The sequence below is a fragment of the Nelumbo nucifera genome, chromosome 6, assembly GCF_055504915.1.
Source record: "Nelumbo nucifera cultivar China Antique chromosome 6, China Antique-T2T, whole genome shotgun sequence".
Lineage (NCBI taxonomy): Eukaryota > Viridiplantae > Streptophyta > Magnoliopsida > Proteales > Nelumbonaceae > Nelumbo > Nelumbo nucifera.
In genome coordinates, this window is record NC_142654.1 from 27,659,295 (window position 1) to 27,675,265 (window position 15,971).

A 15,971-nucleotide genomic window follows, 5' to 3' on the forward strand; every position below is an offset into this window, starting at 1 on the left:
ATGGGCATACAAGACCCAGTCACCTCTACGGCATGGGCAAAACCAAGGGTAAGGGGAGCGAACTGTGAGTCGCTCCCAAAGCCTAAGGGTTAAGGTGCCGAGCTGACAAAAGACCTCAGCACCTCATAAGTCCCAGTCGCCTCTCCGGCATGGGCGAATTAGTCCCAGTCGCCTCCTCGGCATGGGCGAATTAGTCCCAGTCGCCTCCTCGGCATGGGCGTATAAGTCCTAGTCGCCTCTTCAGCATAGGCAAAGTACCTCTAATGCCTAAGGCGTAGACAGCTCGGGTATGAGCCCTACGATGTCTAGCCCACTTCGGCATATAACAATAGGTTGAGCCTGTTAGGGAAAACCAACATTTAAATGAGTAGCCCGTGCGCAGACAGGTCGGGTATATACTCTGCAATGTCGCTCACCTCGACGTACATTACGTGAAGTTTCCCCTACTAATAGTCCTACTAGACAGTTCGGGGTGACAACCACTTAGAAAAATTTTACTTTGGTTATCCTTACTTGTTGTCCAACTCGGTAGCTCGATAATTCAGGGTAACCTATACACCTACTCCTACCTCTGTCTGGTTCAGTTCGCCAGATCAGGAGTCATTTACACTTAGAATATTTTTGCACAAGGATTACTCAAAAAAGTTCGTATTTCATTGATGGAAAGATTTTAAGTACAAAGATCTCATTATAACCCAAGCTCGGTGGCCTCAGAGTGTACATCCAAACAGTAAAAAGAAGAAAAAGCCAAGATCATGCGTGCGGACTGCCAGGCAGGTCGGTCTCCATATGCTCCTCTGTGTCCTCTTGACCCGATGGGCCCGCCTTTAGGACTTCATCGTCACTTTCTTCTTTAGACGAGTCGGGCTCTTCGTTCGCCGCCTCCGCCACCTCGGGAGTAAGGTCAGACATAGAGACGACTTTGAGATCAAGATCGGGGAATTTCCGCCGCATTAGGTACTTGCACAGCTTGAAGCCCGAACGATAGGAGCTCGATCCATATTCGACCTGGAGATCATGGAACTCCGAGGATTCCTTGAAGCGGTCAATAGCGTGGCTTCTTTCTTCAGCTCGCGCCTCTTTGATGGCAGTCTCGAAGATCTCAGTTCGCTCTCGGATCATGGCTTCGAGATTCTCGACTTCTCGTTGAAGCTTCGCCTTCTCCTCGGTCATTGTTGAGATCAGCTCCTGTTGCTTCGCCTTCTCCTCGGTCATGGCCATGATCAGCTCCTGCTGGCTCCGAGCTCCCTTCTTGGCCCGAAGAACCTCGCCCCGAGCTATGTCCAGCTCACGGTAAAGTTTTCTCATCATCTCCTCGGCTTCCCGAGCTCTCTTCAGGCGGACCTCGGACTGATAGACCAACGAATGAATGGTGGAGTTCACCTAGTAAAGAAAACCGAGGTAAGTACGTTTGAAAGTTTAACAAGGAGATAAAATGCAAAGTAAGATACTTACCACCATGTAGTAGCTGGCAACCTGACCTCCGAGCTGGCTTGTAGGCATGTCAGCCCATTCCGCGACCTGGGCTACGACTGGTTAAACCGGAGGCTTGAACAAGTCCGACCGGCTGATCCGCTCGACAGACCGCCTAAACCTCGTGCCAAATCCACCTAGACTCGTCATGAACTCCCCGCACCGGGTCGAGACCCCTGGCTCGGGGAGTTGGGGGCAATTGATGAAGGGCGATTTGGCCCGACCTAGTAACAGGGGGACACGTGGACACGACCGAACTAGTAAGATGACAGCTCAGCCCGACATGCCAAGTCCGCAACAGATCAAGCTCGGATAAACAAACCACCTCGGGACAAGTTCTCCTCGGTGTAAGGTCGTATCAAGACCACTTTGGTCCCAAGGCACTTCGGCATTCGCCCCAGGTCGGATCTAAAGAGCAGTAGCTCGGGTAATATTGACAAACCACTACGTGGCAACCCCGAAGATCTCGCCACCAGGTTCCAGGCCTCGCGGGATCACGCCGCGTAACAATTAGTGTTATCTCCCCCGACCAATTCGGGCGGACTCAATAAGCCCCATCAGTTATCTTCATTATCGCGGAGACGGGTCTCATCGTGACGAGGATCCCGGAACCACTCCACGAAACCCGCGAGGACTCCATTATATAAAGGCTTCACCCCCTGGGGGTGCAAGGTATGCATGATTTCCTGCTCTCAAGCTCTCTACTTTCAGGCAGCTTTAGTTCGCTACTAGCCTACTGACTTAAGCATCGGAGCGACCTCGCCGGGTTAGCATCCCGGGGTTCTTAGATATCCTTACAGGTTCAGTCCGCCATCCGTCTGGAAGCCAGATCACCTCTAGCTGGGAGCAGTCAGATCGCGCTAAATCAATTGGTGTCATCTGTGGGAAACGCTACAAGAAGCCTCTTTCCACCAAAAATCACAAACCTAGAATCAATGGCATCCTCCAGCAACGCCAGACAGAACGGTGAAATGAATGTCTTCGGGGGGCAACCTCAGATCCCGACCATGTGCATCGGTCAGTTCACCATATCGCTCTCCGCAGGTGGGATCCCGACACTGACTGTGCCTCAAGCAATTGTGCCAGTAAACGCCCCACTTCCTCCTGTGGTGGGTGCAACTTTTGTCGAACCATCTGTGCTTTCCCCTGGAGTCGAATAGCATCAGCTCGACGACCTGGTACACTGCGTTCCGTTTTCCCCAAAACCGTAAACGCCCCACCAATCACCTAATTGGTTTCGTTTTCCCCAAAACAATTGATTTTGGTTAGCAAACCACTAAGCTGGCCGATTAACCCTTCGAACGGATTTGACCATTTTTCAATTTTTCTTTAAATTTTTTTGTCAAAACAGATCGACCATTCGGGTCAAACGGTCAGACCATTCAAACCGGTAACCAGACCTTGACCGATTCGATCACCAGGTCGATTTTAAAAATCATGGGCTGAAGAATAAATGGAGAAGCGGGTCGGGTCATAAATAGGCAATCCCACGTCCGGTCCCACCAAGAAACCACTATCTCCACGTTACGTGCAAGAGCATTCGCTGAATTGTAGTGATAGATGTTTGTTCCGTTTATTTGACCAAAACCCACGTGAGCAGGTTGCAAGTTGCAAGAATGACAATGCCATATAACCTTGGAAATGATGCTTCCCACTCTCTTGGTGTTGGCCATGAAATTGAGCACAGTTTAGTTTAGGGTACTAACAGTTGTTGCCATTTTTGGAAAAAGGGTGAACGGCTTCCCACTCCCATATATAATCAGCGCCAAGTGGAAATGCCCACTCCCCACTAGTCCACTAGTTGTTGGAACTTGGAGTTGGTCTTTGTTTTTCATTTCAGCTCAGTGTGGAATGACTCATGACTGTCTCTGGTCTGCCCACACAGACCAGCTTTGGCCTCATCACTCATAATTTACCCTGTGCCTGGCACAAGAGCAGAAGGTCCCATTATTATTTAGCTGGTCCCATTTCAGAAGTTGGCCCACGTCTACGCTAACAATCACACCGTCCTATCTCCGCTCCATTCGTTTCTTGCTTCATTTCAGAACCTTGGAAAAGTTTCCCTACGTACTGTAGTTGTTTTCCTTTCTACTTTTTATTTTTTCGCCAATTTTGCCTTGTTTGTTTCTTGGTAACTCATTTATTTTAGGGAGAATGACCGATCAGTCCAAGGTCAGAATTTGTAAGCCCAAATTACAGTTGGGGTTGATGTCAGTTCGGAATTGATGCCAATTCCTGAGCAGGCATTGGTGTATAAAGTGGGGGTTTTTGACTCTTTAAATGTTTATAGCTTTACAGTAAAAATAAAAAATCTGCATTGGGCCTATCCATACTTCTTCGTTTATTTTGTTTTGATAAATATAATCATCACTAGATTTGATAAGTGTATTCATTTGAGTTCTTTTATTTTCCAGTAAAATTATATGATGATCATTTCATCTAGTAAATATTTATAATATAATATCTTTCCTTTTATCCATTTTTTGTGAGAGCATGAAAATTGTTTATTTGTCAAACTCAAATAAGAATATTACTTATTCAAATAAATGAGCCATTCATGAATTAATTGTTCTTTTTAACCTACTAATACCGAAATATGAATCTATGTTTCTTTTTTTTTTTCTTAGGACCGACCAACTTGAATGACTTGTGTGGTGGTATTGGTGATATAATATGTTGTTAGTAGCTCAAGTATACTCCTCACTATTTTAGGTTCTATTTATAAACCATTTTATGACTGTTAGGTTTATTCTAATGGATAGGAACAGTCCACAAATCTCTCTAAATAGTTGGGATTAATCTCCATTGGGATAAGACACTTGTCCTTGCTTGTTGAGACATTTTCTCAACCAATAACTACTCTAGTGGACTAAGTTTAAAAGAGACAAGTCAAAACAAATTTTATTTTATAAGAAAATAATAAATAATAATTAGAAAAAAAATGTGTTGATTTTGTGTGCATGTTGGTCCACATAAAGCAAAAACTTCATCTTTCGTGTGGTTATTCCCGTTGGCCTACGGATAGTCCTACACATCGAGGATGATATCTAGGGCCATAGGCCACTCGGTCCAACATCTCCCACTCGGTCCAAGGCCATAGCTACCCAATAGTCTTATTAAACCCAGGCGCAATTTAAAAATTGCCCATCAATTAATTTGGGTTTTGTCAACAGTTTGGCAACTATTTCACATGCTGGCACGTTTTCAATTCATATTTTTAATGTACATTAAGAACATAATGATGTTGTAGTAGCACTAGGGGTGAGCAAAAAAAACCAAAAAACCAAACCAACTGATTGAAACCAAACTGAAAACTGGCAGTTAACTGAACCGATCGATTTGGTGTTTTTTTTAAAAAAAACCAAAGGTACCGGTTCAATTTCAATTAACCAATATAGAAAACTGGCAGTTAACCAAACCAATCGGTATACATATATTTCTATATATTTTATATATATTTATAATTTTATATTATATATTTATAATATATATTGTAAAAATTAAAAAAATTGAAAAAACGATGAATCGAACCAACGATTAACCAAATCGGTTAACAGATTGGCTTCAGTTTGGTTTTGATTACCGGTTTTCCAAAAACCGGTAGTACCACTTTGATTACAAAAAAAAAGGCCCGCAATTCGATTAACCGAATCATGAGCACCCCTAAGTAGCACATGCTTTTCAGTCAGCCCAATCTCTTTATTTTTGATGATTTAGATTGCAGCCTTATCAAGTTCATGACTGGTTTTGTAGGTACACCTTCCACCTTGAGATTTTCAATAAACTTGTGGATCTACATTGCTTCAATTGTAGATAGACCCGTTCATGGGCCGGGCCGGGCTTTCACTTTGTATTAAATGATTTTTCTAAGGCCTGAGCCCGAGCCCGGCCCGACCATCGGGCTTACAACTTGGGCCTGAACCCAAGCCTGGGCCCGAGCTTGAAATTTAGCCCATGTTGTTACTAATACTGAAGCGACTGAATAGAGAAAGAGAGAGAGAGAAATTATAAAGAAAAAATAAAAAATTTATATATTAAATTATAAATATATATATTTCAATAAATATTATATTATTTATATATTTTCTATAATATATAAAATACACGTTATGTATTTTATAAAATATATAATGCTGAATCGGGTCAGGTCGGGCTTTTTTTGACAAATCCCGAGCCCGACCCGAAACACAGTCAGACTTACTGTGTTAGGCCCGAGGTCAGGCCCACAGGCCTAATTACATGACCAAGCCTGACCGGGGTGCGGGCCGGGCCATCGGGCTACCTGGCCCATGAACAAGTCTAATTGCAGATTTATTGCATGCAATAAACTTTATTTTCATTATGAGTTTTGTTACATACACTTCATTTCTAGGAGACTGTTCCTCCTCCGAAGATGAAAATATAATTAGTAGTAGGTTGTCTTCTGCAAAAAACTTGCATCACAATATTATATCAATTTCAAATCATTGCATTGGTAAGTTAATTTATAATATTCTTTTGTTCCTTGAATAATTCGTAGTATCCCTTAAATCAATTTTCAATGCAATTTCCAAAGTTACATTGATATTAACTAATAATAGCTTTTGCATATGCTCAATTATATCAATATATCATATATATAATGCATTTGAGCACATGTATTTATTTATTTATTTTATTTCTTTTTCATCTTTGGGAGTTGCATAATTTTGTTCCCTTCTTAAATAAAGTTCTTATTAGATTACATAGTTCTAATCAAAATAATTTTATGCAAGTAGGATTATTGTCAAAGAGAGGATTCTTCCTTTTTCTTGTAATGGCTAGTAAAAGAAATTGACATTACATATAATATCTTTCCTTTCAAATACAGAAGATAACCACACTTTAGCTTTTATTATGTAAGAGCTCCCACTATTTTTAGTATATATTTATAAAATCATATGAGAACTCCACTGTTCTTAGTATAAATCTTCATATCCATATTGTAAAAAAGTGCAAAATCACTTCCTAGAGGCTCAATTTAATCTATACAATGCTTATCTTAATTTATGCATTACACATTTTTTTTGTCCTCTAGAATATGTATTTTTAATCACCTCTATACTATGTGGAACCCTTGAAATCTTTTGAGTACACATTACCCTTTTATTAGTTAGCTCATTTTTTTATAAATAGGGTGGTCTAAGGTATAAACATTTTGGACCCTATTTTATATGTGATAGGTCTTAATTACTACCATTCCAATACTTACGACTTCCCCTAAATGCATTTCCAATGAACAAGTGATTTAACATATGAAAAACCTCTATTTCATTTTCTCCTTTATTTTTCTCCCTTTTTCTCCAACTCTCTACAATTGTATTTAGTATGTCCCAACTTTCCACAATGGTAACATTAAGCCCTTTTATTGAAGTTTTTTATTTGGATTTTTGTTCCATTTATTCTTTCCCTCATATTTCCCCTTGAATTTTTTATTTTGTTGAGGGATATCTTCAATTTCATTTTCAACCTTATTCTTGTTTGTTGTTACCATCATTGCTTGTGACATTTTCTTTTGTTTTTTTTTCTCAACTTCTATATCCAATAGAATATGAGGATGTTGCATATTTATTGTTGTCCTTGATAGGTTTAATGCTATTACCACAGGTTTTCAAGATTCCAGAAGGTTATGTAATATGGTGGATACTTGCATTTTCTCAGATATAGATTTTTAGTAGTAACTAATTCCTTGGCTATTACGTTCGTCTTATTAATGTGTGTTCAACTACTGAATCATCTCCAACTATCTTACATGCATAATATTTTCAATTAAAAGTTATACATAGGTTTTAGTGACTATCATTGATAGTTTCAAACATTTCTTTTGTATTTTCATAATCCTCAAAAATTTAATTCTATATTGGGTTTCATAAAAGTTAACATGGCTGAACTTGCCCTTAGATTATCTTTCATAAACTTTTCATATTATTTATTTGTCTCTGGAGATGTTTCATCTTTTGAAGGTGAAGGTATTTCCTTATCTAATATGTATTCTACTTCTCTTTTCAAAAATTTTCCCAATTCTCCATTCTCAATATGAAAGTTAGTTCCGTTTAATTTCTCACTTTTGCTTAATTCACAAGCTACAGCCAATGATCCTCCCATGATTCCCATTCCTTCTTCCTTTTATGTATATTTATCCTCTTTATTTTAATATTATTTCACTCCCACTATCCTTGTTCTTCATTAATTAATATGGATATTAATTTATCTCTTAATTTTTATTATTCTAAGCTTTAGGGGTATATTTTCCACTCCTAATTTTACAATTGTAAGGGAGTATAATGTATATGTATAACTTAAGGATCGAAGAGTGATATTCTAGAAAGAATGACTAAACAGTAAAAGTTTCAACAATTCAAGGATTATATTGCAATTAGAATTGAGGATCACTTAATAATTGTTCAAATATTATGTAGTAATCAAAAGTTTCACAAGCATACATGACTTTTCAACAATTTAACATAGGCACTAATAGAATCATATACGTATAGGATGGCAATTAAATATTCATTCTTCAAATTTGTATACAATTAAATAGAGATAAGATGCTATGTTGAGGGGAAAAAAGGGCAAAAGATATGTTAGACTCCACTTAACGACAAGCCCAAATGTATGCCCACTCTTTTAAGCAGCCAAAATAACTATTAATTAGGAAAGTAAGTAAGAGAATCTAAAAAAAATTTAAGGCTCTTTACTAGGAGGTTAAATAGGAGAGTAAGTAGAGGACTAGTGGTTGACTACCCAAACGTTCAAATAGATGCAACAATTTCAAAAAATATATTACAAAAATTATTTAGTTAAAAATAAAATGACCCCAAGAGCTTTTAGGAGAGAAATAAAAGGCTCAATTAGTCACTCAACGAGATAGCCTCCTTTTTTTTAACAAATTTTACCCACTAAAATCTAGGAGTATTATGAGAAAAAGTTGGTGATTGGAAACTAAGTTTAATCATGCCAATGTGAATCAACTACCAATGTAATGGCTCAATAAAAGAGAGATATGAATCCTTATATGCAAATCCTGAATTTTCTCTTTTAGAACTTTGAGTAATATCAATTTCTTTTTCTTTTTTTTTGGGGGGGGGGGGGATTTGAAGTATGAGATTAATTCTTGCAATTATTCAACCAACAATATTTAAATAATAATAAGAAGATTCGGTAGCAAGAATTAGCAACCCTATCGTTAAAATGACTGTAACAATACTAAAAGCTGCCAAGAACAGTCCAACGTTTAAAAGAAAATGTGCCACTATAATTGGGAGAGTAATTTCTCAAAATAAGAGAAGATTAAATAATTCACTAAAACACTTTTGTAAATAGCTATTTGTAGCTTAACAATCCAATCACTAAAAGGTAGGGTTCATCTTCAATAAATTTCAGTGATCTAAATAAAGTTATATTTTCGAACAAATCAAATGGGTGACAATTCAATCGAGGAGATATCCCCAAGTTTTTTTTGGTTGATTCAAGAGGTGTTTCTGTAAACCAAATTAAATTTTATCTATTAGCAAAGAAAGTAAAAAGAGATCAAAATCCCTGTCCTTTTTCCTTTTTGTAGGAGACAAAATAGGAGATTGAATGGGGTATTTAGGTAGGCAAGTAATTACTAATTAGTAGCCTATTCAACCCAATCACTCAAAAAAAATGTAGCAACTTTAAATTTTATTCCAAACAAAAAAAGTCCAAAAACAATCAAATGCCAATTTATTTGAGATAGTGGTTTTTCTAAAATAAAAGGAAATAAATAACCACTAAATCACTATAATGAATTCGTATTTAATGGCTTACCAAAAACTTATTCTCAATCACTAAAAAAATAGGATTAATATGCAACAGATTTTTGTATCCGAAAGTGATGCTGCTCGATCCAAGATGTTTTATGAACCGAGGTCGTAGTCAGATAATCCTGCCAATTGGGCGGAGCCGAGGTGGAAGGACAAAACCGCATAGCATGATCTGAAACCAAGAACATAGTCAGAGGCCCAAGGAGTTATTCCCCGGGTAGGTACTCTGACTCTCAAGTTAGTCGAGAATGGTGGGTGGTCGGGTTGAGCAGTTGAGAGAACAATGTTGGTCCAAGCAGAGTAACAGTTTGGGTGCTACGAAGTCCAAAGTTGAACCCTTACCTTGAGCAGGAGTTACCTTTTTATAGATGACAATCCATATCCTGGTTGGATGAGGCTTCCGGGGTTGTCAGGATGAGTTTGTTCGCTGAAGTCTTTGGGAAAAGACATAATCCCCAGTGGAGTTGTCATCCTTATCCGTGCGACGCTCTCCTGTCTTAGTCACGCTTATCCGATGATGTGGTGCCGATGTGGCCGAAGTGATAAGGTGGCCACGTAGGTGACATGTGAAACTGAAGCTAGCTCAACCATAACCCAAACACCACTCCCCCAGTTCTGAAGTCGAGGAGTGTAGTGCTCGACCACGGTGTGGCATGGAAGAGCTCTTTGGTTCTCGGTTGAGGAACTTGAATCTGAAGTTGGTTAAGCGTGCTATCTGAGCAGAGGGGCTTGGGGTTGAATCATTTTTATGGGCAAACTGGTCGACTCGACGCTCGTGTCATGCTGACGGAAGCGTCATTTCACCTCCCCAAGGCGACACGCGTGCGATGGTCAGTAGCGTTGTTTCGTCTTCCTGAGCTGTTAGAGAGCGGCGTTTGATTTGCACCGTTGATCTAGATTGCCAGGAGCCCTATAAAAGGGGGTGAAGAGCATTCTTACTTTGTCATTTATGAAGGAAGTGCACTTAGAGCTCGGCATGAGGTAGTCTTTGGTTCAGTGTTGCTTCAGTTTCGCGGTCAAAAAACTCTAGAGTTTGGTAAGATGTCTTCCTCGTCTTCTGACTCTTCCCATTCTTCCTCTTTTTCTTCCTATGCTTCATTTTCTTCTCATCCTGATTCCGAGCCAGGGTCTCTTGTCGAGGCTACTGCGCTCAACACTCATGAGGCCGACGGTCAGGGAGCCGAGGTCGAGGAGTTTGTGGTAGTTGATCCTGAGCGGGTCGCTGAGGCCGAGGAGACTGAGGTGGGGCCGTCAAGTAGGGAGGTCGACCTTACTCTACGTGCTGGTTGTCAATTTGGGACCACGCCATGTTGTTTGATGCCCGGGGGCATAGCCCAGATTCAAGCCTTGTACTGTATTCTCGAAGGGTATGAACTTAGGTGCCTGGGAGCTAGTGAGAGGCCCAAAGATGCTAGGTCGGGCAAGCTCTGTGTGTATGAGCACAACCTGATAGTCGGGCTGAGATTTCCGCTGTGTGAGGGGCTCATCGAGGTGCTCAGGTGGTATCGGGTACTACCTATTCAACTGATGCCTAACTCCTTTTGGTTTTTGGTTGGTCTCCTTCCCTACTGCTTCATCCACGACCTTGAGATCACTTTGGGGATGGTTACTTACTTTCTCCAACTGAAGCACCACCAATAGGGGTACTATTATTTTTCGGCTTGGCAACACATTAAGGTGCTAGTTAGGGCTTCATCTTCGGTGAAGCATTGGAAGGAGAAATTCTTCTTTGTGCACTACTTCGAAGGCTCGACTTAGTAGAAGAAGAAATAAATTCCCACAAATTTTGATCGATTCAAGAATTTTCTTTTTTTTTTAATTCCCACTCAAAATCTAATTAGCTATATTACTTTGGAAAGTCAGAAAGAAAAGAAAGAAAAAGAAAACCTTTAAGGCTTTTGTGTAGAAGACACCATAGGAGATCAAATGGTGACAAGTAGTTAGAGGCCCAACTAACCAAATCGTTCTTTTGAATGTAACCATTTTAGAGGTTACCCAAGAACAATCCAAATTTAAATGGATAGATGATCACACGCTACTTTATCTTTGAAAGTAATTTTGCTAAAATAAAAGTAAAATGCAATAGCCTCTAAAATTAATCTCATAAATACCTATTTAGTAAAAACAAATCTGAATCCTTGAAAGATTATGATTGTTTCAAATGAATGGTTTTTGTGACTAAAGAAAAAGACAAATTTAAAGGTGTGCAACGCATACAATTCAATCAAAGTATGAAACTTCAGTGCTATTATAATGCTTTGGCCTATTAAAATTAAAATAAAATTAAAAGGATATTTGATGTTTAAACAACATGCACTCAGAATTTTTAGATTCAAATCATGAAAATAATATTCCAATGAGAACGATTTGACCAAAGTACCTGAGCAACAACCCAATCACAATTCAGAAAAAGGAGTAAAAAATGGGAGTGGAACAATCACACCTAGTTTGGAAATAAAATGACAGAAAATTCTTTTCTATAGATCCAGTTGCTCTATGTATCCTCTCCACCATGCCAAATAAGCTTTGAAGTTGGTTCCGATACCACTGAAAGGCTTAGGTGGTGGTGTTGGTGATATCCCAGGAACGTGTGCCAAGTTTGAACACAGGGCCTAAACTTCTTTAATAGTTCAAAGTGGAGGTAATGTTCTACCACAACTAAAAATTGATAATAATCCAGATAAGAGAGATTAAGAGAGAGTGTTATGCTGAGAAGGAAATATGTTGTCAGTAGCTCAAGTATATTCCACACTATTTTGGGTTCTATTTATAGACCCATTTATAACTGTTGGGTTTGTTCCTATGGATATGAACTGTCCACAAATTTAGACACATCCCCCACCATTTAGACACGTGGCTTTTTCAAATTTAGACACATGATATTTTCTGAGAAGTTGTTGTTAAAGCCCACAGGCCACAACCCATTACCACCATTCAGACAAGTGGTCTTCTCATTTTCTAGAAAGCTAGACACGTGGCAGTTTTCGAGAAATTCCTGCTAAAGCCCACAATCCACTACCAGGTCACAGCCCCCTAGCATTCAAACACAAGGCTTTCTCAGTTTTTTGGAATGCTAGACATGTGACATTTTCTGAGAAGTTGCTGCTAAAGCTCACAACCCACTACCACTATTTTCAATCTATTGTAAAAAATGCAGAAAATGCAAAAGTGGTTATTTCGCTTAATTATTAACCCTCTATGTATCATAACAAAAGAAAACTATTCATATTCTAATAATTATTGAAAAACTATTTTTTGAAATAAATATTTCTTGAAATTTTAATAATATTTAAAAATATTAATAAATATAAATTTAACATTATTGATTCCATAATGTAAATTTAACATTATTGATTCCCCGTATTTAGTACGGGGTCATTCACTAGTCTCTCTAAATAGTTGGGATTAGCTTCCACTAGCATGAGACATTTGTCCTTGCTTGTTGAAACATTTTCTCAACCAATAACTACTCTAGTGGACTAAGTTTAAAAGAGATAAGTTAAAACAATTTTTATTTTATAATAATAATAATAATAATTAGAAAAATAGGTATTGATTGTGTGTGCATGTTGGTTCACATAGAGCAAATACTCCATTGATCGTGTGGTTATTCCCGTTGGTCTATGGATAGTCCTACACGTCAAGATGATATTGAGGGCCATAGGCCACTCGGTCCAACACAATTGACCTACCCCCATTTACTACAAAACAAATGTCCTTTGGGTCTGTTTGATTTATAGTTAAAATCAAAACCAAAATCCATTACAATTAGAATTAAAATGGTCTATTATTCTTGCTTAATTCAAGGCAGAATTGGGGTTCTGATTCTTCCCAACCAACCATTTAAAATAGAACGAACCATTTCAAACCTTAATTCCACAAGCCAAACAGACCCCTGGTATGTATTTGGTTCCATTTATGTTTATTGAGTAAACGTTTTGTATTTTTGTGGTGGCAAAACTGAGAAAAGCAATTAATGAAGGTATTTATGACACATAGACGCCATTAAGTATCACATTAGCAAAAGTGTCAATAAACACTTACCTGTAGAAAGAAGCTCCAAAGTGAATTTTTCTAAATAAGAAGAGGTGCACAAAAATAGAGGAATGCGCATAATAAGGCATTTGCTAATGAGGTGCCTATATGACATGATTTACTCAATAAACTAAAATCAAACCAAACACCCTCCTAGTAATAACGGGAGAAATCGTCGTCGTTTAACTCCTCCCCTAAAGGTAACAAGTAACAAGTAGGGATAGGGAGAAGGGAGGAGCAACAGTAGATGCATGAGTGGAGTGACATCACTTCCTTCAGTTTAGGCGTCATTCTCTCTTCTCAACACATGGCTCTGCCTGTCCCACCACCGCAACCTTCCAAACCTCCCTACCACTTATTTGGCTTTTTAGTTTTATATCATCTTTTTCAGAACCAACCTTACTATTATTAGACCCATATATATCAATGCAAGGTAAGTAAAGATGGAAAATACTATACATATAATGCAAAGCCTTGTTAAAAAAGGTTTTGGTTTGTTTATGTTTGCAAAAGTGAGATTTAGTGTTTCCTTATCCAACACTTTTATTCAAAGTTTTGGCTGACCATCACGGAGCATAGAAGTGACATGTGATAGAGACCATGTTATGTTAAGCTCTGAATTCTGATTGGGTCCCACCCTTTTTTTTATATATTTTAAACACATGGCTGGGAGAGAGAACCAAGATAGTTTTGGTCTCACAAAGCCCTGACACCCCTCTCTCTTGGATGTATGGCTTTCTCTTTCCCCTGCCTAATGTGGCTTCTTATTCTTTCGATGATTAACTTTGAGAAATATGATGTGCTGCTTCACCAGGTTACTAGATCGGCATCTCTTCCCACAAAGGTGATTGGCATTAGATGAATCGTGGGGTTTCGTGTAGAATGGTAATTGGTTGTTCCCTATGGTGTGCCTCTTGTTTATGAAACGATTTTTCATAAGAGGGACGAACCCCTAATCTCCTTGTCTCCCTACTTTGATCTTGTGAATGTGGATGTAGTTTTCTTTGACAAAACCAGATTTGGTTGTTGATTGATCCAGTTCAATTCGAGACACAATATTCTGTTAGTCAAATCAGAAGGCAGGGAGAAGGGAGCAAGCATGGATTATTATTAGTTGGTCAGATTAAGACACGATCACTTTAGTTTAGGCCGACGGGAAGATCCCAGATCCAATGGGGATAAGAGGATATGCAATTATTCATAAACTTGTCCAATTCAATCCCTTTAAGCAATATCTCTTCCTTTACTTGACTAACAAGATAATCATAGGAAAAAAAAAACCATGCATTTATTGTACAATTTAGACTTATTTTCATTCCTTTTTCACTTAGCCACTAGTGCTTAGCACATGAGATGCACATGCTCTGTTTCTTTTATTTATTTATTTATTTTGAATGAAATAATTTAACCATAGAGAATTAGAGATAGAGTGTTACGGTGCAAAGTTGTCTTTAGAGGGCAATTGCTTACATCCGAGATGAAGTATAGGAAATTAAAGAATTTTGAAACAGTGAATAGACGTCTCTTCAGTTCTAATGGTGCTTCCTTCATCACTACAGTAGTAAACGCTTTCAGAGACGAGAACAAATCAGCCCTCTCACCACATTGCCCCACAACGTCCTACAGCACATTCAAGCCGTATATTGGGAATATCTCCCGATGATAGATGATATAAAAAATGATCATAACAGCAGGAATGTATTATAGGACGATGTGGGGGCAATCTGGTGAGAGGCTGATTTGAATTCTTCAGAGACTTGACAAGCATCCAACCAACTCGTGTTAAAGTGCGTTTGTTAAAAAGCTGAGATGGTTACTTGGTTTGTACACCTCAACTTTCCACTTTTTTGCTATTTCAGTCCTAAGAACCTTTAATTAATTCCTCACTTGGTTTACTAACTAAACAATCAATCTCTTCTGCCTTAAGCCATTGGGATTTGGCAGATGAGATGTTTCCAATATACGGTTGGAATGTAATGTGTAACGTTTTTGGGTTACACATTTTCATTTATATTACACATTTTCATCACTAACGATTTGACGTCACGCCCTATATTACACATTTTCATTTATTTTTTTCTTCTGTTCCCAATTCTGTCAATCCCTGGACCATTCAGTCTTTTTCTTTCACATCGATCCAAGCAAGAGAGGGTGGTGTTGTAAATAATTCAAATTCCAGTAGCCAAGACCCAAGATTATGACGTTTTTACACTCTGATTTGCCACGTGTAAGATTCTGGGGCTGTTCCTAGACCACTCGTGCGACACCGTTTGTCCAACGAAACCCGGTCCATTGTAGTAAGAGCTTTCACCTTTATTTTTTTCCCACTCCCACCTCCCTTACGATTTACGAGCAATACGAGAAAAGATGGGTGAGAATGGGACACAGTTTTGGAACGAGATGCCCGAGATTTTCTTGGATTCTCTCATTTCCCTGATTCCATCATTATCTATTTTTATATATGCAATGACAAAACTATCCTTACACATGTACGGTTTTTTTTAATTATAAGCGAAGGGAGTACGGTTATTTCGTTTTCTTTCACGGGGAAATCCAAAAAAAAATTGTAAATTGATTGTTTGTTTAGGGCATTTGGTTAAATTTGGCAAGGCCACATACGTAAACGTAACGTAACCGACCGTTTGTGTGGAACACTAG